Source organism: Paroedura picta, chromosome 6, assembly GCF_049243985.1.
Source record: "Paroedura picta isolate Pp20150507F chromosome 6, Ppicta_v3.0, whole genome shotgun sequence".
NCBI lineage: Eukaryota > Metazoa > Chordata > Lepidosauria > Squamata > Gekkonidae > Paroedura > Paroedura picta.
This window is the reverse complement of record NC_135374.1, coordinates 81,950,899-81,977,283: the sequence shown is the minus strand read 5'-3', so window position 1 is coordinate 81,977,283 and position 26,385 is coordinate 81,950,899. Positions and strand designations below refer to the sequence as shown.

The window sequence follows — 26,385 nt, the reverse complement described above, 5'->3', positions numbered from 1 at the left end:
TGACCAAGGTGACTGATCTCTGTAATATGGGGAGCAGTTGTAGTTCTGAGTGAACTCCAGGTCCACAGAAGAAATGGCTGCTTTGAGTGGTGGATTATATGGCATTTTTCCATGCTGAGCTCTCGCCCCTCCTCAAATTCCAGGCTCTACCCTCCAAATTTCCAGAAATTTCCTGGCCTGTAGTTGGTAACTTCTTCTCACCCAACAGCCAGCCTACCTTAATCTGCTTGTCTTGACTTTCCCTTTCCCAGCAACCTTTCCCAAAAGAATAGAAAAGGATCTGGCATGCTGAAATTACTTGCAGCTCTTTCAGCCTGACTGTGGGGCCCACAGACCTCTGTCAGTACGAAAGGACTGCAAACCAGTTCAACATGCTGAATTGCTCCCCCTTCCTCCAAAGGTAGGGAAGTGATCCAGCATGCTGAAATTCCTTGTAGTCATTTTGGGCTGACAGCATGGCATGTGCACCTGCCTGGTCTAAGTTAAAATGACTCCTAGCCAATGCCCAAACCAAAGTGAACAAATGTCTATCAAATGTTCAGAGAAGGCACTTCCCCCAAACCTTGGTTCAAGGGGCATGTATCAAGGCATTTTTGGGGAAAAAATCATTTGTGCACTCAGTATACTTTCTGTCTTTCAGGGTTATAGGTAGGTCAGGCAATCACAGTTCCCTACTTGGCTGGTCTCTTTTACAGTTACTAGAGACCCATGGCCCTTTCACATATCAGATCCCATCTGTCATTCAGCAGAGGCATTACCAGCTAGAGCAGCCTTTTAGTAACCATCCCTCACTCAAACACTACACAGTGCTGTTGGGAATTGGGATTCAACCATTGCTTCATTCACACACTGCCACCATTTATTCATATCATAATATATTTGTATATATACATAGATGGATATCTTAGCTTGAATACAATAGTTTCTTTCCCTGAGAAAACAAATATCCAACTCACAAAGTTAAACACAGAATGAGTTAACTTTTATTTATGGTTTGAATTTAGGATTGGAGAAAATCAAGCAGAGATTACGAAGTTCCTTTGCAGCTGAACTTCTAAACTATCTTTGTATTCAAAGCTTAGGGATTTTTCATTAGAAATTGCTCTTTTTCTTGTCAGCATTAAGCTGCTCTTTTCTATCTGGGTATCTTCTGGGCATGGAATTGAGATCAATGTGGGTGGCATGAGATGTGAGGCAAGGAATACCAATGACCTGTACATATCATCTTGGGCCACGTTTGTGGCTGGATGTGGGAGCAGTGAAGTTATTGGGGGTATTTTTGGATTTTACAACATCATCTTGTTGTTTTAAATTGTTAACAGAAGGAATGATGGGGATTGTTAATTTTATGGTTTTATAGTTTTACTAGGGGCAAAGCCCATTGTATCCAAGAATACAACGGGTGCTAGAGCTTGGTAGTGGGAAGAGGAAAGGGAGGAGTTGTCCAGTCTGTAAGGGCATGGGGTTGAATGTGTGTGTTGTATGGGAGGTTGTAGTGGCGTGGTGGCAAATGAGGGCATGGGTGTGGAGATGTTCATTGTGTGTAGGAGAAGACTGACCTTTGGGAATTGTGGCCTAGTGGTTACAGATGAGCTTTCCAGAGCCATGTCTTCAGATATGTGAAGAGAAAATCAGACTGGAGACTCTTCTTAGGGGAAGATTACATGGCAACCAATTCCCCCCAGTTCTGTGTCATTTCCCTTCTTGTGTGAGTTAGGCCACAGACACCAAAATGCCCCTCTGCCCTAATACACATGGGGTAGTCACAGTACACAGGTGTACACCCTGTTCCTTCTCCATTTTTCCACTGTTGATAAAATGCTATGTGCCCACATGCTTCTTACATGGTTTCTCCTGAGAAGAACGGATTGTTGTACCCTGTTGTTTACTACCCAAAGGAGTCTGAAAGTGGTTTACAAACACCTTCTCCATTTATCTCCTTACAATATTTAACCTGTGAGGTATAGAACTCTAGTCTCTCCTGGTGAGGGCCCAATCAGAAGGCGCTTTGCACCTTCCGATTGGCCACTCTGCTTGTCAGTCCGGAGCTAAGGGGCCAATCCGGGAATTTTGATCCTGGACTCAGCCCACCCCAACACCCCTTACTATTTTATTAAGAGGGACAGATGGGGCTGTTTGGCCATTTGTCGGGAGAGGCGGGATATAAATCCAATAATAAATAAATAATTAAAAGGTAATTGTGAGTTTTCTGCATTCTGCAGGAGGTTGGACTAGATGATCCAGGAGGTCCCTTCCGACTCTATAATTCTATGTTTCCATACAGACTCACTCTGCACTGATCCAACGGCTGTTTTCAACTGTCCCTCTCACCAACATTCCATTAGGTCCCATTGAATGCTCTTAGGGAGAGGCAGAACATAACCTGCCCATCACAGTTATTGTCTGGAAGTATGGTAAATTTTGAAAGGTTGTATCTAAAGACTAACAGCAGAAACAGCTTTTGATGCAAGGTACATTTCATCAGTTCCTGTGGAGGGGTCCTTGACTTGAAGAATCAACATTAGCTAAACAAACCCTTTGAATTCCATGCAACATCATTGTGCAGTTTAGCTTTTTCTTTGCTGTACAGAGGGTTTAATTACACAATCTGATTTCATTTTAGGGCCACAGTTCTGCAATATCAAAGGTTTTTGTTTTTTGTTTTTTGTTTTTACTTTTTACCCCCACCCTACCAAAAGCCTGAGGAGTTTTAATTAGCTTGTATTCTGCTCTAAATCTGTATTAAAGAAAGGGGATCTTTTTTTCTTCCTTTGGGAGAATCAACCCACAGTCATTACTACAAAGCAATGTATAGTGATCTAATTAGAAAGGATCTGATGTCCTGACATAAGCACATGCATAGGACCTCCATTCAGTGTAATCTTTAGACAAGCGGGTATACCTAATATTTGCACACGTGCTTCCTTATATGTTGTCATAATAACACTCCTGCTTGGCATTTGAGGCATCCCAGCTCCAGGTATTAGCGCAAAAGCCTATCCAAATTTTGTATAGGGTTTAAATGCAAAATACAGGATGCTGGCAAGCTCATGCCTAAAATAAAGAAAGAAAAAGAGAGGCTTCCTTTGCATGCTGAAAGCATGGCAGCTGCTGCATAGACTGCAATGGTGGGTGCCATGAATATAGATATGTCCATGAATATGAATACAGATATATCTTTGATGCATATGTCCCTTCAAAACAGATGTGGATACCCCCTTGATGTCTATCTCCTTTACAGTTCAGTTAATCGAAATGGGGTTTTAACAAAAGAATCAAATGTTCTCATTGGCATTTATAAGCTTGAAATGCTGTGCTAAATATTTTGGATTGGGGTAGGGGGAGATGCCCAGCATTCAATGTTATAATATGTGTACTGAAAACAGAGTTTATTCAGTGTCAGCCCATTTCATTTTGCTTGACATAAAGCATTGAATGTAAAATCAGTCATGGTTTGGAACAGAAGCATAATGTTAAAGTATGTGTATTTGTGGGGGGAGGGGGGGAGAACTAGTTTACTATATTGTATTACTGAATGTATACAGATGGGATACAGTTGCAGAAATGGTAGTTCAGTAAGCTGCTTAGATCTGAATGTGATTCCGTATTTCTTACTATACATACAAGATTGTCATAAACCAATAGCATTAGTGCTTGCTGGCTAAGGAAGTTAAATAACCTTAGAGTGAAATTTGATTTACTGCTCAGGATTCTGTGGCGCGAAGCAAGGAAAATTATTAAAGCGGAAAGTGGAAAATAGCTTCAGAGGGAAGGCTACATTGAAGGATGTCTATAAAAACATGTTTTCCATACAATCATTGAGTACAATTATAGCTGGCAACTTTAGAACTAGCATTAGTAGGGCTTCTGATGAGTTAAGGTTTTAAGGACAACAGAAACCTAACAGAACTCTGTGAATAACCAAGGTGAGCGATTAAATGAAATTGATTTCAATGGGTACACCTAATTTTGCTGAACATATTGATAGGCAGCAGTCCCATGCATGTTTACATGTATCAAATGGAACTATTCCAAATAATGTGGATGCATTTAAGTAATGCAAACTTTTTTGCATTCAGCATTTTATATGACATAAGGCACTGAATGCAAAAGCAGTCACAGTTGGAACAGAAGCATTCGTACTATGGTCTAACCTGTCACAAACACAGGTTTTAAAAACCTAATCATCATTATAATTATACAAATATCTCTCAACAACGTGGAAGAGGTGATCAAAGCCCACTTGTTGTGCGAATTTGAAAATTCCTCCCCAAATTCCTGCTTGGCCCCACAAATGTAACTGACAAATCCCATATTATAATTTGGGAAAGACGGATGAGTCAACACACAGACCCAGCAAGCTCTAGGACAGAGATAGTCAACCCGTGGTCCTCCAGATGTTCATGGACTACAATTCCCATGAGCCCCTGCCAGCAAATGCAGGGAATTGTAGTCCTTGGACATCTGGAGGACCACAGGTTACCCCTGCTCTAGGAGACACAGACAGGTTAAAACAACAACAGCAGCAACAAAATTCCAATGATCCTTTTATTTTGGTTGGAATGTGCAATATGGGGTGGGCCATACTGTGCTCCATAGGAGTTTTGTGCTCCATTTAAATAGAAGCTGGCTCAAAACTAAGCCACAGCTCAATGTGCTACAAAAGGGCTTTTCACAGGCAAAGCAAAACCATGCTGAGGGAGGATGGGGCCAGGCAGTAGCTATGTGGTGAAGGAGATTGGGTTGTCTCTGGGCCTCCCTGCTCTCCCAAAATGACAGTGAGGGAAGAACATTGAGGATGCCTGTAGAAGAGGCCAAACTGACAGCCTGTGGCAACTAGTGGCATGGGCATGGGACTTGCACTCTTCCCATTGTTGGCAAGAACACTGTAGATGGCCAAAGAGGTGGAGAGGGAGCTAGTGGTTCACAACAAAGGGTCATCATGTCCTCCCTGGCCACAACACAAGAGGCATGCCCAAAGCAACCAGGAAGCAGAGCAACAAGTGAGCAGTGTGAGGACTCAGAAAAGATGAGGAGCCAGCCCAGGCACCATACTCCCTCATGGCAGCAGAAAGGGATGGTGGCTCCCCTGGCTCAGCTCTAATGCTGGAGGAGAACAGGCCAGTATCAAGGGTCTTGGGACAGCAGGTGCCCTGGAGACTGGGCCAGAGCAAAAAGCAAAAACCAACAGCAATGGGTACCTAAACCGAGTTGGGATGTGGGGTATGAAAAAGTGAGTCCTTCCCCAGGTATTTGGACAGAAGGTGGACAAGTCTGCCACACTGGTGATGTGAATATGTATTAAATAAACTACTCTCCATGGTGACTGGAGAAAAGGGTAAGACTGTGGATGTGGGGCCAGGATGGTCTAGGAAGGTTGAAATGTAGGTGAAAGAGCCAGCTGAGGAGGAGAACCTGCATGCTGAAGGAATGTTTGAGAGACAAGATGTGGTGGAGCTACATGGAGCCCATACCCAAGTGCCTTTCAATACCTTTCTGAGGCTAGCTGACTTCAAGGGACAGACAGGCTGAGCAGAAAGAGGTCACCACTACACTGCTTAAGAGTAGCAATATTAAGATAAATTATTTTAATTCATTCTTACCCAATAACAAACCATTTCTTTTCTTTTCAGGAATTTGGAGTCTGTTTCTAATTCAATTTTGATCAAAGAAGAAATTCAAAAACTGGGGGAGGGAGGAAAGGAGATTCTGCAAAATATCAGAATTTTATTCTGCAGATGCTCAGAGGCCTTTCCCATATTCTTAAGCTTTTAATACAGCACCACCCTGTGGTGCACAACATTTTAAAAAAGATACAGAAGGGCATATAGAGGTATGACAGAAAAATACCAAGTTAATTCAAAGGGAAATTTGAGAAAATTCACTGTTGAAACAGGAAAAAAGAGAATAAGAGATATCAATAATTATATCTAAAACTAATTTTGAAAAACAAAACAAATTAATTCATCATAACAAAGTGACTTACCAGGTGACCGCCATTGAAGCGGCAGTGGGTAGGCACAGGAGGATGGAACTGTTTGGCAGAATGTTGGCAGCATGGAATGCAGGGCATGTGTGCCCTGCAGCACGGAGGAGAGGACTGGCATGTGGGGCTTTTATGAGGTGTCACAGGAGCCAGGGCCTGCCTCTTCTCCTGCAGCAGGCGAGTGGAGAGTGTCTCTCCCACCCACCTTTGTTTTGTGGTTATTTTCTGAATGTGTTGAAAGACTTGTTGTTGCAAATTGGGGGTGTTCATTTGCTGTTATACCTTTTGTTTATGCTTGATAATTTGTCACAACTGTGTGAGGGAAGGGAAGGAACATGGAAGGGGGGATGAAGTACTCCCTCAGATAAGGTGCCTTGTTAAAAAGGCTCAGTTTGGTGTGGGCTGACCTGGACCTATTCTGCACACAATAGATAATGCACTTTCAATGCATTTAGGAAGTAGATTTTCCTGTTCCACACAGGAAAATCCAGCTGCCAAAGCACACTGAAAGTGCATTATCCTATGTGTGCAGAATAGGCCCTGGATGGGAATGACCCAGGACCACACCAGTAGAGCAGATGAAAGGGGGTGGGCGGAAGGAGGTTTATGCCTCCTGAAGCATGCCCTGATTCTCTCTACTGGTACGATGCCCAGCAGCAAGGGGATGTATAGGCCTGGCTGAGGACCAGGTTGGGATCCCCAGAGCTCCACTGAGGTTAGTGAACTGGGGCGGATGACCCAGTGAATTATGGTGTGGGTTCCATATCTGCTTGCCAGCAAACACATGGTTGTGATAATAAAGTTGTGTCCTGTTTGCCAAAAAACGGACTTGAGTATGAGCCTTATTCCGAGCCCACATGCCCACCTGCAAGTCAACACTACTTTAGAAATTCTCTTCACTGTACTCCTATCAGACACAAGGGGATGTGAGAATTGAAGAAAGTGGCTCATTTGTCATGGTCTCATAAGTATGGAACTCCTTTCTAAAATCAATTCACCTGACACCAAATCTACTGGACGTTAGGCACTTGTAAAAAAAAATTGTGCTGCAGTTAACACAGATGTCCCTCTGATATTTATTTTTTAAACTTCTATGTTTAGATGGAATTGAGCATGGTCATATGCTCTGATTCTGTTTCCAAGCACCACATATCCAGATGTATCATTTACACAAAACATAATCTATATACATGTAATTAAATGCATGCAAAGGAGCAAGACTGGCCTACCTCACGGGGTGCCTATTGAAGGCAGAGGAAGTATGCTGCTTTGGGACTCCTCTGGGTAGTGAAAAACAGTGTATTTAAAAAGTGGTAGTGAAAAGCCATGCATCTAAAAAAGCCCATCTCTCTCTCTCTCTCTCTCCAGGAAAACACTTAAAAGGTAAAATTAAAAATAAAAATGACATTGATCGGTCAAAAAACTGATTAAAGTAAATGTACTAAAATTCACTAGGGACAAATGCATAGCTCTGCGTTATAGGAAAAGAAGCAAATGCTGTATAAGTTGGAGATAATATATAAGTTGGGGATGATATCTGGCTTGAAACCTTTGTAATTGATCACAAACTTAAAATGTGTTCCAGTGTTACACCTCCTCTCCTCCTCCTGCTTTGCTCTCCCCCCATACACACACACACATAGACACACACCATTTTGCTGATGTTTTCCCCTCTTGCCTCTGGTGTTCCTTACTCATGAAGTTTGGGTTTCAGCCTGGTTATAAGACTGAAGCAGGCTTGGCTGCCCCGGTGGATGACTTGTACTGGGAGAGAGACAGAATGTGTGTGGTTTTCCTGGACCTCTGCATGGCTTTTAGTATAACCAATCATGGTATCTTTCTGGGCCACCTATCTGGATTGGGATCAGAAGGCACCATTTTGCGGGGGTTCTGCTACTGCCTAGAGCAGGGGTAGTCAAACTGCGGCCCTCCAGATGTCCATGGACTACAATTCCCAGGAGCCCCTGCCAGCAAACGCTGGCAGGGGCTCCTGGGAATTGTAATCCATGGACATCTGGAGGGCCGCAGTTTGACTACCCCTGGCCTAGAGGGCAGGTTTCTGAAGGTGCTACTGAAGGACTGCATTCAGCCCTCTGGCCTATGGAATCCCACAAGGTTCTATTTGGTCGTCTATGCTCTTTCTAATTCTATGGTCCTTTGCAAATCTATTACTCTATGAGTGCTCTATATAGGATAAGACTGGTAAGAACACAAGATGCTGACCAGGAAAATTAATTGAAAAATGTAGTATTGTCAGATGTGCTGGCAGATTAAAAAAAAAAAAAAACCTATGAGGCATTTCACCATTTTCGAAAGGGATAATGTAAACGACTCTCAATGGTTTAGGATATTTGATACTGTTGCAAAGCTGAGCATAGCCACCGAGTATGCTAGACACCTGAGTATACTTGTAGGTATATACATATGTTGAACAAGTCTGCACCATAGTTCAATAAGGTTGATCTCAGTTTTATGGCAGTTTTTATAAAACTGGTCTTTAAAAAAAAAGTTATATGTTCTGCAAAGATGCTATATGAATTTCTATCTGTTCATCCAGGAATTGCTTTACATGCATTGCGTAACCACTGTGGTTTGCTAACAGCTAGCAAAGCAATTCCAACTGTCTGTTTTAAAGCAATTCCGCTTTACAAAGTCATTCACAAGCCATTTACTCAAGATGGGAAGACGTATCCATTTACTCTACATAGCCACTCTGACCTCACACAGACCCAGCGAAAATAGCTGCTTCTTAATGATACTCAATTTTCTTGTAAATCCTATTCAGAAAAGTTCATAAATTACAGGTTGCTGTAAAGTTATGATAAACCTCATTTTCAAATGATAGTCCTACAGAAATTACTTTAAAACATACAGTACATGTAATTGAAGGATCAGATACTACGATCAGACCATTAAGTCCCCTTGTAGTTTTGTCTGAGGCCATCATTGCAGGCTCTGAAGGGGCAAGCTTCATACCAAGGTACAATGGCAATCAGTTGCATTGTTACCTTTTACAGAATCATATGAGAGTTGTTTTTATGGATGCTTCTGAATAAGGATATAAAAGAATTTCTCATATTCAGTGGGCTTGCTTGTAATTTTCTATCAATCATATTTTGTATCCAATCCTCTCACCAAGGAGCTTAGGGTACAGGACATAGCTCTCTCTTCTTCTGTTTAATCCACACAACAATCTTGTGAGGGAGGCTAGGCTGCAAGAGAGCGACTAGCCCAAATTCACCCAGGGAGCTTCATGGCAGAGAGGAATACTGTAATTATTTATACTGTAAGAATTAAGATTCTCTTTCCAAGCCAATTTGTTGAACATTAAACAAGAAATTTTGGCCCTTATAACCAGACATTTCCACACTGCAGAGCAGATAGGTAGGGGCAGCAAGTACAAAAGTAGCTCATTATTCTCCCTTCACCTCTGATCCCACATGAGCAGCAAGACCATTCTGGCCCCAGGAAACTTTCATTTCAAAGGGTGAGAACAGCCCCACCCTGTATTTTATGTAGCAGAAAGAAGCATTGGAATGGCAATAAGCCTGTAAACTTTACACACACACAAACAGTTTTTAAATCTGGTAAAAATTAGACCCCTGTGTATACTTCATTGGGAGTGAATTACATGGAAACCAGCGAGACTTAAGAGACATAATTATGAATGCATTCTTATTAGATCAAGCTCTGTAAGTCTGTTAGCATAGTTATGATTACTGGGAAGTAAAGAGTTAAAAGCAGCCATTTACAACAGCCAATCTTCGAATGAGCTGTATTCATCTCATTGGCTACTGACTCATCCTACCCCTTCATATAGCATTGGGTGGATATATCATTTCCTCGAAAGGCAGGCCTACATGCAGTGAACACTTGTCACAGCCAGTCCTTAGAGACTTAGCCACATGAGGCATTTGCCTTAAATGGCCTTAAAATGACCCAAACCGTATCTGCAGGGGAGTGAGCAAGCATGGGAGCCACTTCAATCAATCACTTTTCATGCAATGAATGCTCATTTGGCAGAGATGCCACTGGGATTCATTCCAGCCCCCCCGTTGGCAGCTTTGAGTGTATACGTGTCAGCCTCTCACAGATCAAGTATATGTAATCCAGATCACAGGATGCAACACAAAGAGCAGACCGATACCTGCAGAGTGAAGAGCTGGCAGATGATTCAAGCAAGCTTATTTCAACCATGCTCATCATCGGCTTTTTGATATTCATAGGGCCATGCACCACACAAGTAATACGGAGACCCACTTGAGGGAAATTGGATAAGATATGGTTGTATATTGAATTATGTGTCTGAAATTGCAGTTTTGTATGCTTCAGAAAGTGCAGCAGACTCTGCAGTCTTCCAAATTTTCTTCTCCTTGGTACTTATTCTTCAGCCATCCCACTGGCTCTCTTTTTCTCTCTTCTCTAGTGCTTCAGAAGGATCTGTCAGCAACGTATCATAGTTAATCAGAGCTACCCTATCCTAGTGCAAAATCTAGACAGAGTTCAAAGATATATCATTGTGTCTCATTTGAAGGTCTTGTCATATATCGCAGGTGAAGGTATAAAATGTCAGAAAGATTTAGATAGACTAGATGCCTTTGAGGAGCTAACATTAAAGTAGCACCTTTGGGCAGGATTCATGAACTTTTTATCAAACTTGTTTCATAATTGAGTTGATAAAAGGAAAGAAAGGCATTTCTGCTGAACTAGTTTAGTGAAAACTGAAGATAGAAGTAAAATGCAGCATTTTCTTTTCTCTCTCAGAGATCATATAGAAGTTATTCTTGTCGCAGCAAGAGCTAATTTTGTTTACTGATTTTTTTGTTGCTGTCAGTATGATGCGTTGGCTTTGTTTAAAGTGAATGATCTGATGTAGAGGAGAATGATAAAAAATAATACTATAGTGTTCAGTTATGATTATGCTAACCTTTCAAATGTTCTATCACATCCATTTAAGGCTGTGCTCCTAAATTCACACCATAGAAAGTAAGTTCTGTTAAGCTCAGTTGGCCTTTATTCAGTCAAGATTAGACATGCATAGCATTTCTAAAACTATAACATTTACAGTCTGTTGAAGGTCCTTTGCTCCCTCTATATGACTGATGTACATATTTGAGCCAGCATAGTTTATTACTTAAAGATGTGAAATCCATACTGGAATTCTCAGCGTGACAGATGTTGCATGCTGGGTCAACTGGTGATAGTCTTTATTTATTTATTTATTTATTTATTTATTTATTTATTTATTTATTTATTTATTTATTTATTTATTTATTTATTTATACCATGATTTATATCCCGCCACTCTGTGAAGGTTTGTGGCAGGTTGCAGAGTCAAATAAAAATCCAAAACTCCATTAAAACCCCTGACATAAAATACAACAATATTCTCTCTCGGTCTAACCTCCTTCTCTGGGTTGTTGTGAGGATAAAATGAGGGAGAGGAGAATGATGTTGTGAGCCAGTCTGGGTTCCACGTGGAGGGAAAAACTGGGATATAAAACAAGAAATACCCAAACTTAGTGAATGGGTATACTGCAAGTACATTAAATGGAATCTGGTGATAAAAGGATATGAGAACCTATATAATACTAAATCCAGATAATAGTGTAGAAATGTAACATTGCTGTCTTTTCTTGGTAACATGCCAGTAATGTAACTTTTGAATTACAGGTCAAAATCCAATAGCCCTACCAGGTCAGATGAAGAAAGCAGCAACAGTTGAATTTTCTGCTTTTGAGAAACTGTGATAGGGCAAGTTACAGCCTCAAAAACTTATACAAATTTAAAACATTAAACATCAATAACTCAGGGAGGATAGGACAAACGAAATTCAATGAATGATGACAAAATGTCTGTTCCAATGCCAGAAATCATTTTAGAGTATCTCAGTTGTTGCTGTGTTTTTGTTTGTTTGTTTTTTGAGACATGTAGTCCATTGCAAACTCATGAAACCGTAAAGGTACAAGAAATCGCCAGCCTACTGACTAGAATGGTAATGTTTCCCCCCAAATATCTTTAACAACTGCACAATCTGTAGAAATACCAGGTGGAACCTTTCTTAGTAATGAGATGCTATAATGGTAGAACCTTTGAGAGGGATAAAAATGAAAGAAAGGAATGGGCTAGTGAGTTCCCCTTTACCAGCAGAATTGATTTATTATGAATAAGCATTTGTTCCATGAAAACTCTGAAATGAAACTGCAGCTTGCTGGTAGGGAGAAATATATAAAGTTGAGGAATGGCAAAGTGAGAAGCAGTTGATGATAGTTAATATAGTGTTTTGTGCAGAGCATCTCTGCATTAGAAGGATGTGATTTATGAAGCATGTTTTATAAGGCAGGTAAATTACACCAATTCATTTAGCAAGCTAATTTAGCTGTGTAATTTTAAACAAATATTGACAATGACATTTAGGCATCAGTCCAGTAAAAAGCCATTATTTTTCCAAGCAGTAATTTTTCCCTCTACTGGAGATTATAACTTGCAATTGTATTCCTATCTGCTTTTGAAGCAGGGAATGGAGGTGGGAATTATCTTGGACAATAATAGCCCAGTCCTTTTGATCGGAATTTATTCCTAAGTAAATATGCAAAGCATTAAAGCCTAAGAAAGAGGGGAACTGATCCAGTAAGCATGACAATTACATTTCCAAAATTGTGGATCTGCAATTTGGAGAAGTGACCTGTGCCTTTAAAAGTTCAGATCCACAATAATTAGGAGTAAGAAAAGTCAGGCTATGTCACATGAGCAGTTCAGTATTCTGCTCCTCATGGTAACCAATCAGATGCCACAAGGAAATCCAGGTGCAAGTTACAAGTATTATTGCTTTTCTCCCATTGCTATCCCTTGAAATGCACTGTCTGAGGATGGAGGTTTCATTTAATCATCATGGCTTATATCTTTTGTTAGGCATATTTTCCATGATAAACTTCAAGTCCAATGGGACCTTTAAGACCAGCGGTAGTCAAACTGTGGCCCTCCAGATGTCCATGGACTACAATTCCCATGAGCCCCTGCAGCCATCTGGAGGGCCCCAGTTTGACTAAGTCCAACAAAGTTTCATTCAAGGTGTGAGCTTTTGTGAGGTGTGCATGCCACTAGGATCAAATTTTGTTCTGCTACTTCAGATGAACAGTTACCCATCTTAATCTTATTTTTCATGAGTTTGTCTAGCCCCCTAAACTAGTACATCTTGTAGAAGTTTTGGTAGAAGGATATACTGCATCTCTTCTGGAAAACTGATAGAGGAAAAAGAAAAATCAAGAGGACAGTGGGGAACAAATTGAAATGCCTGTCTTTTCAACTAGTCCTTCATTTACAACTACATAGAGAAACAGTAAGAATTTGGTAGGTGAATGAAATAATCACTGTGGGGGAGGGGAGTCAAAATCTAAAATTCCTGGTTTCTCTTGGAGCCATTAGATGTGACAGCTAAAAAGTAAGGTACACCTACAAATATCCCCTCTGACTATTATGCATCTAAGTATTTTAAGATTTTTAAAAGATTAAAAAAAAAAAAGATTTCTCCAGAAACCTGCTTGAGGCTTCTAACACAAAGTAAAATCTGCTAAAACATCAAATTAACTCTAACCCCTCTGAACATTACAATCCAATAAAAGAGATACCCCCATATATCGTATTCAATTTTTCAGAGTCCCCGTACATATTATTTTTCTGATGATGATGCCTGACTTTTCCCGTAATCACTTCTCCTCAACTGGCAGCAGTTTCTTTTAAAGTATGGATTAGAGATAGTCTTTTTTGTTTTTGCTTGCAACCTCAGCTGAAACCTCTTCCCTATTATCTACACTGATCAGAAGAGGAGGGAAATATTACTGTAACCAACACTGTAAAGGCAGAAGCAGAAGAAAACAATTAGTTATTATATGAGGTGTAGTAGAACTTGCATGTTTATTTCTCTAGACTATGTGGTAAATTTTCTATGATCTTTTAGTCTTTTTTTTTTACCTTTTAAAATATACTGGGTCAGCCATAAAATTTTTAAGTAGTAAGATGAAAGATTTACAAGAAACATTAAAAAGTGAACATGAGGTCACTTTGCCTTTGTTGTAACATCCCCAAGGTCCTTTGGAGAGTCATTATCCTGACACCTAGGAGGTTACTTGTTAAACCAGATTAGATGAGCTTGTGCTTCCTCCAGATTTACCCCTGGGATGGAATCTGCTATAAAATCCTTTTTAAAAAGCTCCTGCCACCTACTGTGTTAATGAACAGTTGGACTGTTTTATAGGCTATGGGGGAGAGATCTAAGTAGGATGTGAGTTACAGCTCTAGCTTTCAATCTCTAATGGCATAATTTCCCTAAAGAGTGAGTTATCATGTAGTTTCTCAATAACTTGGCTGAGAGGACAAAGTCGTAAATGTGAAGCAGCACAAGGTTAGGGACAATCACCTTTCTCCGCTCTCTCCAGAACATGGAGGTTTGCTTGATTAACAAGCTAAGTTTATTAACATACTCAATACAGACTTGTCATCATGGGAGGAAAAGAAGTCAAATGTCCTGGGTTTGAATACTTCCCATAAATGATATAATAGGTAGAATATATGTAATTTAACATACATATTTTGGGTTCAATTTTAATATAAATAAACCTGGCCTTTTTATTTATCCCATTTGATGCTGTTGGTTCTTCTCATGTTTGTGTCAGCTGCAAATGGTGATCTGTATAATATGGATAACAGTACTCAAGAGGGAAACAAAAAATTTCAATGGAGAGTTTGTTCAAAGTTTATTGGTGTTTATTGGACCTGAAATTTGTGAGTAAAAGAAAAGTTTAGAGCAGTTTTGGTAACGTGGCATGGCTGTTTTCATGGCCACATGGATTCCTTTTACTAACTTCTTTATAAGAACATAAGAATCCTGTTGGATCAGATCAGTGGTTCACCTAGTCCAGCATCCAGTCTCACACAGTGGCTAATCAGTTCCTCTGGATGGCCAACAACAGAGCATAGAGGCTGTCACTTTCTCCTGATGTTGCCTCCTGGCTCTGGGATTCAGAGGCATAGTGCTTCTGAGTATGGATATTCCCTGCATTTACCATGATTAGTAGCCACTGAGAGACCTAGGTCTTATCTGCACTGGGCTTTTTATCCTCCATCAGCTCAAATTTAAATAAGAAATCTGCACCTGATACAATTTCCAGTCTTATGTTATTCAGTTTAATTATTACATCTGCAACATCCCATCTCAAAACCACCTTTCCCTAGGATATCTGAGAGTGGATATTGGAGAAAATTACTCCCAAATCTCACTGTTCTACATGCAGACATTTGCCTTTTGGGATTGTCTTTCCAGTCTTCCTCTTCCTAGCCCGGCTGCACCTCTACAGTTCTCCTTGAGACTGCTACTTTGTACTTTTTCAGCACTCCCACCCCCATGCTCATTCTGGCACAACCCCAACCCCCCAGCACCATTGGACTGGCCAGGAAGCCAGATTAAGATAAAAGGCACCTACAGTCACTGGCATGTGGTCCCCAAATCCAGCAGGCAGTAGACAGGAGATTAACAATTAGAACAATTGAAATGCAGAAGACCGCATCTCTGTGAAAGAGGGTTTGAATTGGAAAAAAGAAATGCTGCAAGTCTTTTGCAAGATCCAGGTTCAGATTGATCAGAAATCGGCATGATTTAGAGTGGTAAAAGCCCGCCATTGCAGATAGTACCCTATCCTCCATGAATCTTTTAAAGCAGTTTATTTCTGTGGTCAGAAAATTCCACATCTCTATGTAGAATATTATTTTCTTTTGTCTGTGCTGAACCTACTGTCCACCAGCTTCATTGGATGCCCTTGAGTTCTAGTATTTTGTGAGATAGTGTTCTCTTTGTCAACTATCTCAATCTCATGAATAATGTTATAAACCTCAGTCATACCCACCTTTGTTGTCACTTTTCTAAACTGAAAAGTCAGAGACTCTTTAGCCTTCCTTTAAAGGGAAGGTGCTCTAACACACTAATCATCTTGGTTGCCCTCCTCTGCACTTTTTCATGCTCTGCACTTTTGTTTTTGTTTTTTTAGATACAGTGAACAGAACTATACACAGGATTCCAAATGAGGCTGCCTCATAACTTTATACAGGGTCATTACAATATTGGCCATTTTATTCTCAATCCCTTCTCTGATAATCCCTAATATGAATGTTGCCTTTGCCACTGCTGCAACACACTGGGTTGATACTTGCATTGGGCTGTTCACTGTGACCTCTCTCCACTTCAGCAAGTAGACCCCATTAGCTTATACTTGAAGTTGGGATTTTTAGTACCAATTTGCAACCCTTTATACTTACCAAAATTGAACTTCATTTGGCACATTGTCGCCCATTCACCCAGTCTGTGGAGGTCCTCTTGGAGGTCTTCACAACCAGCCTTGGTTCTCACCATCCTGAATAATTTTGTGTCATCTGGAAACCTGACTACGACATTCCTCAGCCCTCATTCGAAATCACTGATGAATACATTAAACAGTACTAGCCCCAATACTGATCTTTGCAGGACCCCCACTGCTTACTTACTTCCATTGTGAGAACTGTCCATTGATTCCTGCTCTTTGCCTCCTGTCATTTTACTGGGTGTTAATCCATAAGAGAACTTCTTATTCCATGACTGCTAAAGTTACTCCTTGCCCTGAATGACCCTGCTTCCAGCATTGCATTTGTAGCACATACATTCACTTGGAATTAGGTTTGTAGGTTAATATTTTGCACCTGCAACTGTATTAAAAGTATATGGGAATTTATGCTTTGTCTGAATTACCATTACAAATAGACTGTGAACAGGTTGCAGAGCCATATTGCTAAGTACTACACAAATATACATGGAAGCAGGAATGAGATTGCATTTTGTAAGATTCAGACACAACAGATGGGTAATGGAAGCACATTTTAGCATAAACCAGTTTATTGTATAACTTGTAGGAGTAGCAGGAAAATCAGTACAAACTACACTCTCAACAAGTTGCCTTGTTTGTAGCCACTACAATATGGCAGTACTTTGTAAGCAAACTGCCACACTGTTCTTAGGATGGACAGTTAAATAGCAGATGGGATTCTGCCTGTTGAATTTGGTTTAATCTATCAATAAGTTCTGTTGTGTAACCATAGCCATTCTTCCTTTAAGCTGCTAACTTTAAAATCACAGACATAATAGTTCATTGACATCCTGAGAATTATTATAACTTGTTCCAGCAGCTGAAGCAGATCCTCATGCTCTGCATTTCAAAGTGTTCTTTCAAAAGCATTCTGTCTTACTAACAACATGGTCTAAACATGGCAAACATTCTGTTTTCATTAAGTGCTTGAGAATGATCGCACTGTGAGTTCTGTGATGATCGTTCTTCAAAAGGTCATCTACCTACCTACCTACTTACTGTCTCTCTGTCTCCCTGACTGCTTCACAAATTATATCCTACCTTTTTAAGGGAAAGAGCTGTAGTTCAATGCATGGGTCACTGCTTAGAAAGCAGAAGGCCCTGAGTTCAATTAGTGGCATGTCCAGTCTAAAGGACCAGAATTTAGATAATGTCAAAGACTTCTACTTAAGACCTGGGATAGTTGCTGCCAGTCTGAGCAGACAATACAGATACTAATGAACCAATTCAGTATAAGTCAGATTCATACTTGTTCATCTGTGAATTTCTTTAAAGGTGGCTATTTACTTCCCATTCTGTATGACTGGAATGCCAAACTTTTTTTAAAAAGTCAGAGTGGTTCAGCAGTGGAATCAGCTGCCTAAAGATGTGGTGAGCTCCCCCTCACTGGCAGTCATCAGGCAGTGATTGGACAGATACCTTATTCTGGATGCTTTAGGCTGATCCTGCACTGAGCAGGATAGCCTGTATGACCCCTTCCAAATCTATGATTCTATGAAGGAGCTGCCAAGGGTTTCTATATCAGGTATGTTTGCCAACCTCCCAATGTTTCCTGGAGACCTACAGCAACAACAATAATAAAATATTTATATCTTGCCCTCCCAGTGCTCAGGGCAGGTTACATCCTTAAAAATATATACATTCTAGTTCTCCCAGTTCTACCCTTGACTAAGTCTCAGGAGCAGGTCTTCCATCTCCTCTCCTTGCTCCCTGAACAGTGAGGCCAGCTACTATGGTGAATGTTATTTTTGGCTTCGACCATAAGCCCAGCACAATAACTCTGTCTTGCAGGACCTGTAGAACTGATTTAATTCCTGCAGGGCCCTGATGTCCCCTGGGAGCTCATTCCACCAGGCTGCATCTTGGGGGCTGGGGACCCCAAGAAGGTGTTGCTGTGGCAATCTCAGCACTCTTTGGGGAACTGGCCATTAAGGACTTTAAACCTGATTTGGCCACCAATCTGGAGCTAATGCAGCTGAGCAAGCACCAGTGTTATATGTGCCCCATAATAAGTCCCTTTCATGACTCATGTAGGTGCATTTTGAACTATTTGGAGTTCCTAAACCAGTCTCAATGGCAGCCCTGCATAGAGTGAGTTGTAGAAGTCTAGTCTAGAGGTGACCATCATGTGGATCGCACTGGCTAGGTCTGACTATGAGAGGTACTATGCCCGCTGCCTTGCCTAATGCAGACAGGAAATGCCAGGTGGGTTGTCTTCATGACTTGGGCCTCCATTATAAATTAAGTGTCCATAGTCATACCCAGACTTCTGACACTAGGTTCAATTTATCTCTACACTATAGAGATCAATTCCTCTGGAGAAAATGACTACTTTGGAGGGTAAATTCTATGACATTATATTTATTTATTTACTTCCCTGAAAGCTCATAGGCTAAAAATCATAGATCATAATCACTGAGGTCCCTCCCACCAACCCATCTTCCCTAGGCTCCACTCAAGCATTTCCCAGTCAGAAGTTGGCACCTCTAACAGCAGGCTTTTATTACATGCTGACCTATCCACTCTGCCTGTGTATCCTATAGGGTTTACAACCTCCAGTTGAGCCTGGAGATCTCCCAGAATCATAGAGTTGGAAGGGGCCATACAGGCCATCTAGTCCAACCCCTTGCTCAACGCAGGATCAGCCCTAAGCATCCTAAAGCAATTTCAGCTGTTCCCCAGACCATAGAGATAAATTGTTCCCCAGACCATAGAGATAAGTTGCTTTGGAGGATACAAGCAGCTTCATAAGGAAGGTAATCTGGTATACAGAGTCCTGAAGAAGCCTAAAGTCACATCACATTAGCACTTGGTTCCTACTCTTTCCCATACTCCATCTTCACCAAGCACAATAAGCGAATCTCCAAAATTTTCCCCAAATCAGATTTTGTAGCTCCATCTTGGCAGAAAGCGAAGAGGAATTAAGAGCCTCTTGATGCAGGTGAAGAAGGAGAGTGCAAAAGTTGGCTTGAAGCTAAACATCAAGGAAACTAAGATCATGGCATCCGGCCCTCTTAATTTCTGGCAAATAGGTAGTGACAGATTTTATTTTCCTGGGTTCCAAGATCACTGTAGATGGGAACTGCAGCAAAGAAATTAAAAGACACTTTCCCTGGGGAGGGAAACTATGGCAAATCTAGACAGCATCCTAAAAGCAGAGACATCACCCTGCCAACAAAAGTGCGTCTAGTCAAGGCTATGGTCTTCCCAGTTTCAATGTATGGCTGTGAAAGTTGGACCATAAGGCAGGCCGAGCATCAAAGAATTGAGGCTATTGAACTCTGGTGCTGGAGAAGACTCTTGCGAGTCCCTTGGACCAGTGGTCCCCAACCCCCAGTCCGGGGACTGGTACCAGTCCGTGGATCAGTCAGTACCAGGCCGAGGCTCCTCCTTGTCCTCCTCCCCAGCTGCTGCCTCGGGGGCTACCTTGCCACCCTGCTGCCGGATCACCTTTGGTGCTCTCCAGTGGCCACCATGGCTGGGGTTCCCCCTCAGTGTGGCACTGCGCAGTTGCTGCTGGCAGCGCCCCCCAGTGGGTGGCGGAAAGTCAGGGGTACCGGTGGGAAAGTAAGTGGAGCAGGGGCTCAGGCAGAAGTGACGTCCCTCAGCAAAAGACTACACCCCCCCCCCCGGGCGTCAGTAAAATTGTCAAGCGTTGACCGATCACCAGTGATAAAAAGGTTGGGGACCACTGCCTTGGACTGCAAGGCGAACAAATCGGTCAGTCCTAGAGGAGATCAGCCCTGACTGCCCCTTAGAAGGCCAGATCCTGAAGATGAAGCTAAAATACTTTGGCCACCTCATGAGAAGGAAGGACTCCCTGGAGAAGAGCCTAATGCTAGGAGTGATTGAGGGCAAAAGAAGAAGGGGATGACAGAGAATGAGGTGGCTGGATGGAGTCACTGAAGCAGTCGGTGTGAGCTTAAATGGACTCCAGGGAATGGTAGAAGACAGGAAGGACTGGAGAATCATTGTCCATAGGGTCGTGATGGGTCAGACATGACTTCACAAGTAACAACATAACAACAACTTGGCAACAAACAGGAATTGGGGAGGGGAACAATCCCAGATTGGGATTGTTCTTTTTATGCCTAATTCACAATGCTGGAGGGGGGTCTGTTTTTAACAGGGGTGAGTATGAGCAGCATGTTTTTGTTTTTTTTTTACAACAGGCATTTTAAAAAATGGGGAAATTGCCCATATCAGCCCCTGATAGCTAAGCAGAGACAGGAAACTGGCTCAGATACTCCTTTGTAGCTTAGATGGAGTGCCTGAAGTCTAATGCTGACCCGAATGGAACAGTGAGAATGAGGCTGGGTTTCTTCTCTTCACCACATACTTTGGTATGCAAATGATGATTGAGGAGGAACAACAATACTGCATGGGTAAATTTAAGACAGGCTGTTTTGCTTGCTCGCTAGGAGCCAAGCTGCAGTCCGTGGCTAAACTAACTTGTTCAGCAATGGGTAGAAGGAGACCGTGTATAATTTATGGTTGCATATCAGCTATTAATAAACTCCTGTAACCCCATTCCTTTGTTTCATGGTGCAATATTTCCCTCAGCAACGTCAAATATTAAACAAATAAAAATGCTTTATCACTAACAGCTTTTAAAGTAGTCTTGAAATATCAAATAAGTGCCAAACAAATACAGGCGATAGTCCATAATTTCCCTCAATAAATCAGCCCTAAAGAGTGGTATATGTGCTCCTTTGGGAATCAACAGCACAAAACACACACTAAGTGGAGACAGATTGTCCATTTTACACACAATGTTTTGTAACATGATCACTTGGGCAAAGGACAAAAGCAACATTGGGGGGAAATAACTGTGGCGGGAGGAAAGCAAGCTTAGTGGTTTTCATAAGAAATAAAAAGAGCTGCTAGTGGTGTTTTATGAACTGAGAAAAAATGGAAAGGCTGAAGTGATTCTCATGGGATATCACAATGCATGCAGGAGTTCCCTGGGAGGCATGTAATTGCTAGCAATCAGCAAGAACACCAGTTTTCTTTGGTTCTGTTTCATCCAACCTGATTATCTTTCAGCGAGTGTCCTGCTCACCAGTGAATACAAAGGATCACATTTATTTTGCCAGCATGCAGAAGGACAAAAGACCTTTGCATTTCATCTCACGCCAAGGATATTGCAGTATATTTTCTGCTATTGTGGGCAGTCTGCTGTATAGCTGTTGTTGTTCCCAAACTGCTTCTACAAGGCATTTTCCCCAATGCTACATCACTGCGGTGCATTACCGCGACATCTTATTAAAATATAAACTGTGGCACTACTGGGTGTCAGGAGGATATCTGTGTAGCCCAGCTTTAAGACTGACGTGCAGAGAGCACCGATACATTTTGACTTGGCAGCCTGCCTAGCAAACCATTGTTTTGGCCAGCTTATCCTTATAATAGGAAAGTGAAAATATGGTATGTGAATTCTGCATTTCCACAGTCAAAGCCCTCTAGATCATTCTGGTGCTCAGTGCAAAGTGGACTCAAGGTGAATATTAATCCTGCTTCTGTTAAGTGGAACACTTCCCCACTGAACAGGTGTAACAACTCTCATTTGTACAATTACTAATCCCTGGATGAGCCTCCTTGTTTTTTCCTTCCTTGACTGTAATGAAAATGAGTGTCATTCCTAACCTATTGATAATCCCTCCCCCATATTTTATGAATAAGCTACAGGATATATATTGAAAAGTAATCAATTTGCCATACATTTACTACCACTTAAAGCTAATATATCAATGCACTGCTTCTAAAACTCCTGGAAGGAATCACAGTTATTCAGCATAAATAGGAGTGGATCATTTCAGGAAACATTTCAGGGATGCTCTAAGTGAAAGTAAAGGTATCCCCTGTGCAAGCACCGGGTCATGTCTGACCCTTGGGGTGACGCCCTCTAGCGTTTTCATGGCAGACTCAATACAGAGTGGTTTGCCAGTGTCTTGTTCCCTAAATTGGAGGTCTCCTGAATATATATGGAGGAACTAGCTACTTATTTGGAGACTTATCAATGAACAGGTAACAACAAGCTCTCCATCTGTATATTCCTGGATCCTTCCCTTAGAGACTTGCACGGCAACCAGTTTCTGAAATAAAATGAAAATGATCTTTATTGAAAAATAATTCAAACTAAAACTAGCAAACTTGCACACAAATTAATCCAATCATACACACAAGAAAAAAGAGAGAGGTGAGATAGTATGATAGGCGAGTATAAAAGAAAAAGTATAGCTACAGATTTGTATCCAGAAGCTAAGGTTGGGTTTGTTGCCCATAAAACAATATGCTTATTAAGAATGTATATGCATAATAAAGAAAACTAGAACATAGGTAATATTGTTGTCCTTTGTGGACAAAACATTGGGTGAGATCCTGGAGGTTTTCCAAGTCAGAAATAATACCTGTGATTGCCCTGGGTATGCCATTGACTTGCAAATGGGCATTGTTTCCACTGGCGAGAAAAAAGCCAGTGGTAGAGTTTCCCTCCAGGTCCATGATGATGTTTTCTGAGGAATCCAGACAGTTCCTGGAAAACATGGCATCTGCCTGGAGAGTAAATTTCCTGTTTCTGCTTTGGATTTGTAAAACATACATCAGTCTTGGTGAAACTGACAAGCAAATTTATTGCAAAATTTGTCAAGCAAAGTTATTGCAGAACAATATAATGGTGGTGTTTGTGGGAAAACATGTGCAAGGAAGGGTCTGATCACTAACAATATAGATTTCCTGCCAGATATTAGACTGTGGCGCATAAGTCCCCTTCCAATTCTATATTCTACGAATCTGTGATTAAGGACTAAAATAATTAGTTTATTAATTTGGTGGAATATATCCATTCCTTATATCATAATGCAATCTATTCCACTTTATTATTTTTTATATATATGGAGCCATCTTCCATTTGAATTTGGATTTTCCCCTAAGGGAAAATTGTGTGGTCTATTAACTTCCTATTTGGATTCTTTGAGTACTCCTGTTTTTGTTTTAGATGTTTTAGATGTTGCAATGGTCGTGGACCATTTAACAAGGAGTCAAGATCTAGTATGACTTAATAGGTGCATTATACTTGGAAAGAGATTCTCAGATACTTCCACAAAATTACAAGTACAGACTTGATCCTACTATCTTAAGACTTTGTTGCCAAGAGGTTGATCCTTCAAGATAAATTTTCTGATAAAACGGCATTTTTGAGGGGAAACATTTCCATAGCCTGTGGCAAAGAACCTATTCAAAAAAAACTGGATTTGCTTCTTTTACAATGATAAAACATTCTACAATCCATTCTCCCTTTTCAGAGTCTTCATTTTTTGATATGGACTAAGAATGAACATAGATATTTTTCTTTCTTTAACATTTGTTAATTAGCCCCATATGCCAAAATGAAGACACAAGGCAAAATATATACTTTAAGGTACATTAATTACGATTTGAACTACATCAATGATGAGATACCACCTCATTGTATTGGTTCTCTAAGATGATACCTTGTTGAGTTTGCCAGAAAACTCACATTGTTTTCTGGCAAACACTTCTGCTGATGGAAGGGATTTTTGTCAGCAAGACCAAGCTCCCTTGCCTCCCTGCCCTGATAGAGCACTGAAATGATGATCCTCAACATAAAAGGAAAAGGCAGTATTTTGCAGCAGAAGGGGGAATATGCAAAAACTAAATTTAAATTATAAAAATCCTGTATATCCTATACAAAGCCAAGTAAAGAGAGAGAGAACTAAGGCATCAGTCAAAAATATAAATGATTACGAAGAGAAACAATATAACATATGTTTATTCATCCCCAATTTATACTCCAGAACTGAACAATGGTAGAAGGTCATCACTCTTTTCTTAGTGGGTACAACTACTGGTCATAGTATTTTCTGAAGAAACTATTATACCTGCTGATTGGCTTCCTTTTTTAAAAAACTTTTAAAAAACGGATTGGAAAAGGCCGGCAAAACACAGCCCCGTTTTTGTTTTCTGGAATTGGGAAATGAGCTGGGAAAGGGGGGGCGGGGTGAGTGATCGAGCAGCTTTCTCCTGATTATTCAGCCTTGTGTGCACTTTTTAAAGCCTACAATAGCACAAAATGTATTTTTGGGCTTCAGTTACTTGTCCAGCCTTCTCACAACTCAGGCAAGCAAAAACAGTCCCATTGGCATCTTCTGGAGGTGGGAAATGAGCTGGGAAAGAGGGGGTGTGTGTGTAATCTGCCTGCCTTCTGCCGATCCGACAGGGGTCTGAGCAGCTTGTTTTAAAGCCAACCATTAGCACAAAATGTTTTCTTGGACTCCAGGGACAAGGTGAAGCATCTCAGAAATCCACCTAGACAGAAATAAAGTGCAAAAAAATAAATAAAATAAAATACAAATCCCAAAAAGGGGGGAGGGGTGGAATGCTGTATCATTTTGGCATTTCTCCATAGCAACAGGGCAGTGTTGATATTTATTAAAGATGCATCTCTGTTGTGGCATTACCACTTAGCAACATGAAAGTGCCTTTTTTCAATTAATTTCGGGGCTGGTGTGGGGGGAGAAAGTTTCAGTCCATAAGAGAACTGCTGTGCTGTGATTGGTAGCTTCCTATGATTGACAAGCCAAGGAGCAGAGGGAGAAGTTAGTTTTGTTTTCCCTTGCAGCTTCATCAGGTGGCAAAAAGACTCAATGGGGCAGAGGGAAAATATGGGTGGGTTCTCCCCGTGAGGAGGGCTGCAAACATGAGATCTACCATCCCGCATTTGCCAGCAGGAAGCCACTTATGTTTTACCCCTCCATGCAGAGATGGCCAAACAGTTCTGCAGTGCACTGACACCTACAATTTTATTTTGACAATACATCTCACTCGTTCCTAGATAATGTGCTGTGCTCTTTAGGCAAACATAACAGTGCTGCAGGTTTAGAGGCATAGCACAGGAACTGAGCTCTTGCTGATGCATCATTAAAAATTACATAAAATACTGTGTGGAACTCTGAAACTTGCTAGCCTAAGCAAATATAACTCAGAGCCATTGCTCTCCCTATTCTGATCCAATCAATACACAGCACCTTCCACATCTTGCTGAAAATAATAAGTTATCACTGAATGACTGAGAAATGACTTGTGGAATCTCCTGTTTTTTGTGATATTTTACAATGAGATTCCTTAAAGCCTCTCAGTTATTTCAAATACTTTGGCAATCTTCCTGATTTTATTTGATGTGGCTAATAGTAGCCCTGGTTGTAAAACAGGCTGGTCTAGCCATTGTCTGTGTTTATTTCATTTTATTTGGTTAATCCACTTTCCAACACTCAGTGGCAGGTCTATCACACAGTTTTCCCTGATCAAGCCTTTCCAGGAAGTTTTCAGAACATTGTCTGCTTGCTGTCATGAAGTCTCAATTTAAATGCTAATCAGCTTTGTTGCCAGATAGAGATAAAGTTATCCAAGTTTGCTTTATGACATCATTCTGGACTTCCTTAGGCATTTGACAAGCCATTCAGCTGACGGTTTCCCTCTGACTTGTAAAATACTGATTGGTTCATTGGCTGCAGTAGGTAAGGTACCATTTGCCCAATCCCAAAGCTTTTTCCTTCTTTTTTTGTTAGACTTCTTTCTTTGTGCGTGTGATGGTTGCATACAAGACAGATTGGCTGTTCAGAACTGAAGACATTATAGATTACATAGCTGTACTTTTGTGAAATCACTTGAACAAGAGGACTCTGGGAATTCAGGTTAAGCTGAGTACCTCTTGATACTTAGGCCAAGTGACGAAGAAAGGCAGCTTGTCTATCAATTGCTTCAGTTTTCTATTTTTATGTTATAATTGTCTGCTTCTTTTTTTTCTCATATAATACTCTCATTCTGACAGAATTCCATCTAATTGTCAGCACTGCTTTCTTACAAGGATTTCATGAACAAACTAGTGACTTTCAGCTTGGGAGTCCTGAGTAAAGCTGTTAATGATAGAACATTCTGGAGTTCATTAATTCATAAGGTCGCCTTAAGTTGGAAGCCACTTGATGGCACACC

General features: G+C 40.9%; 1 long non-coding RNA gene across 5 annotated transcripts in view; it reads right to left on the bottom strand.

The window, feature by feature from the left end:
- Positions 1-26,385, bottom strand: part of LOC143840149 (uncharacterized) — a 204,935-nt gene that overhangs the window by 148,764 nt on the left and 29,786 nt on the right. The window contains exon 3 of one of the 5 annotated variants that reach the window (XR_013232047.1): positions 14,572-22,469. The exons of the other annotated variants lie outside the window; for them this stretch is intronic. This is a non-coding gene — a long non-coding RNA (uncharacterized LOC143840149). Of the gene's footprint in view, positions 1-14,571; positions 22,470-26,385 lie in introns of those variants that run through there. 5 annotated transcript variants of the gene reach the window in all.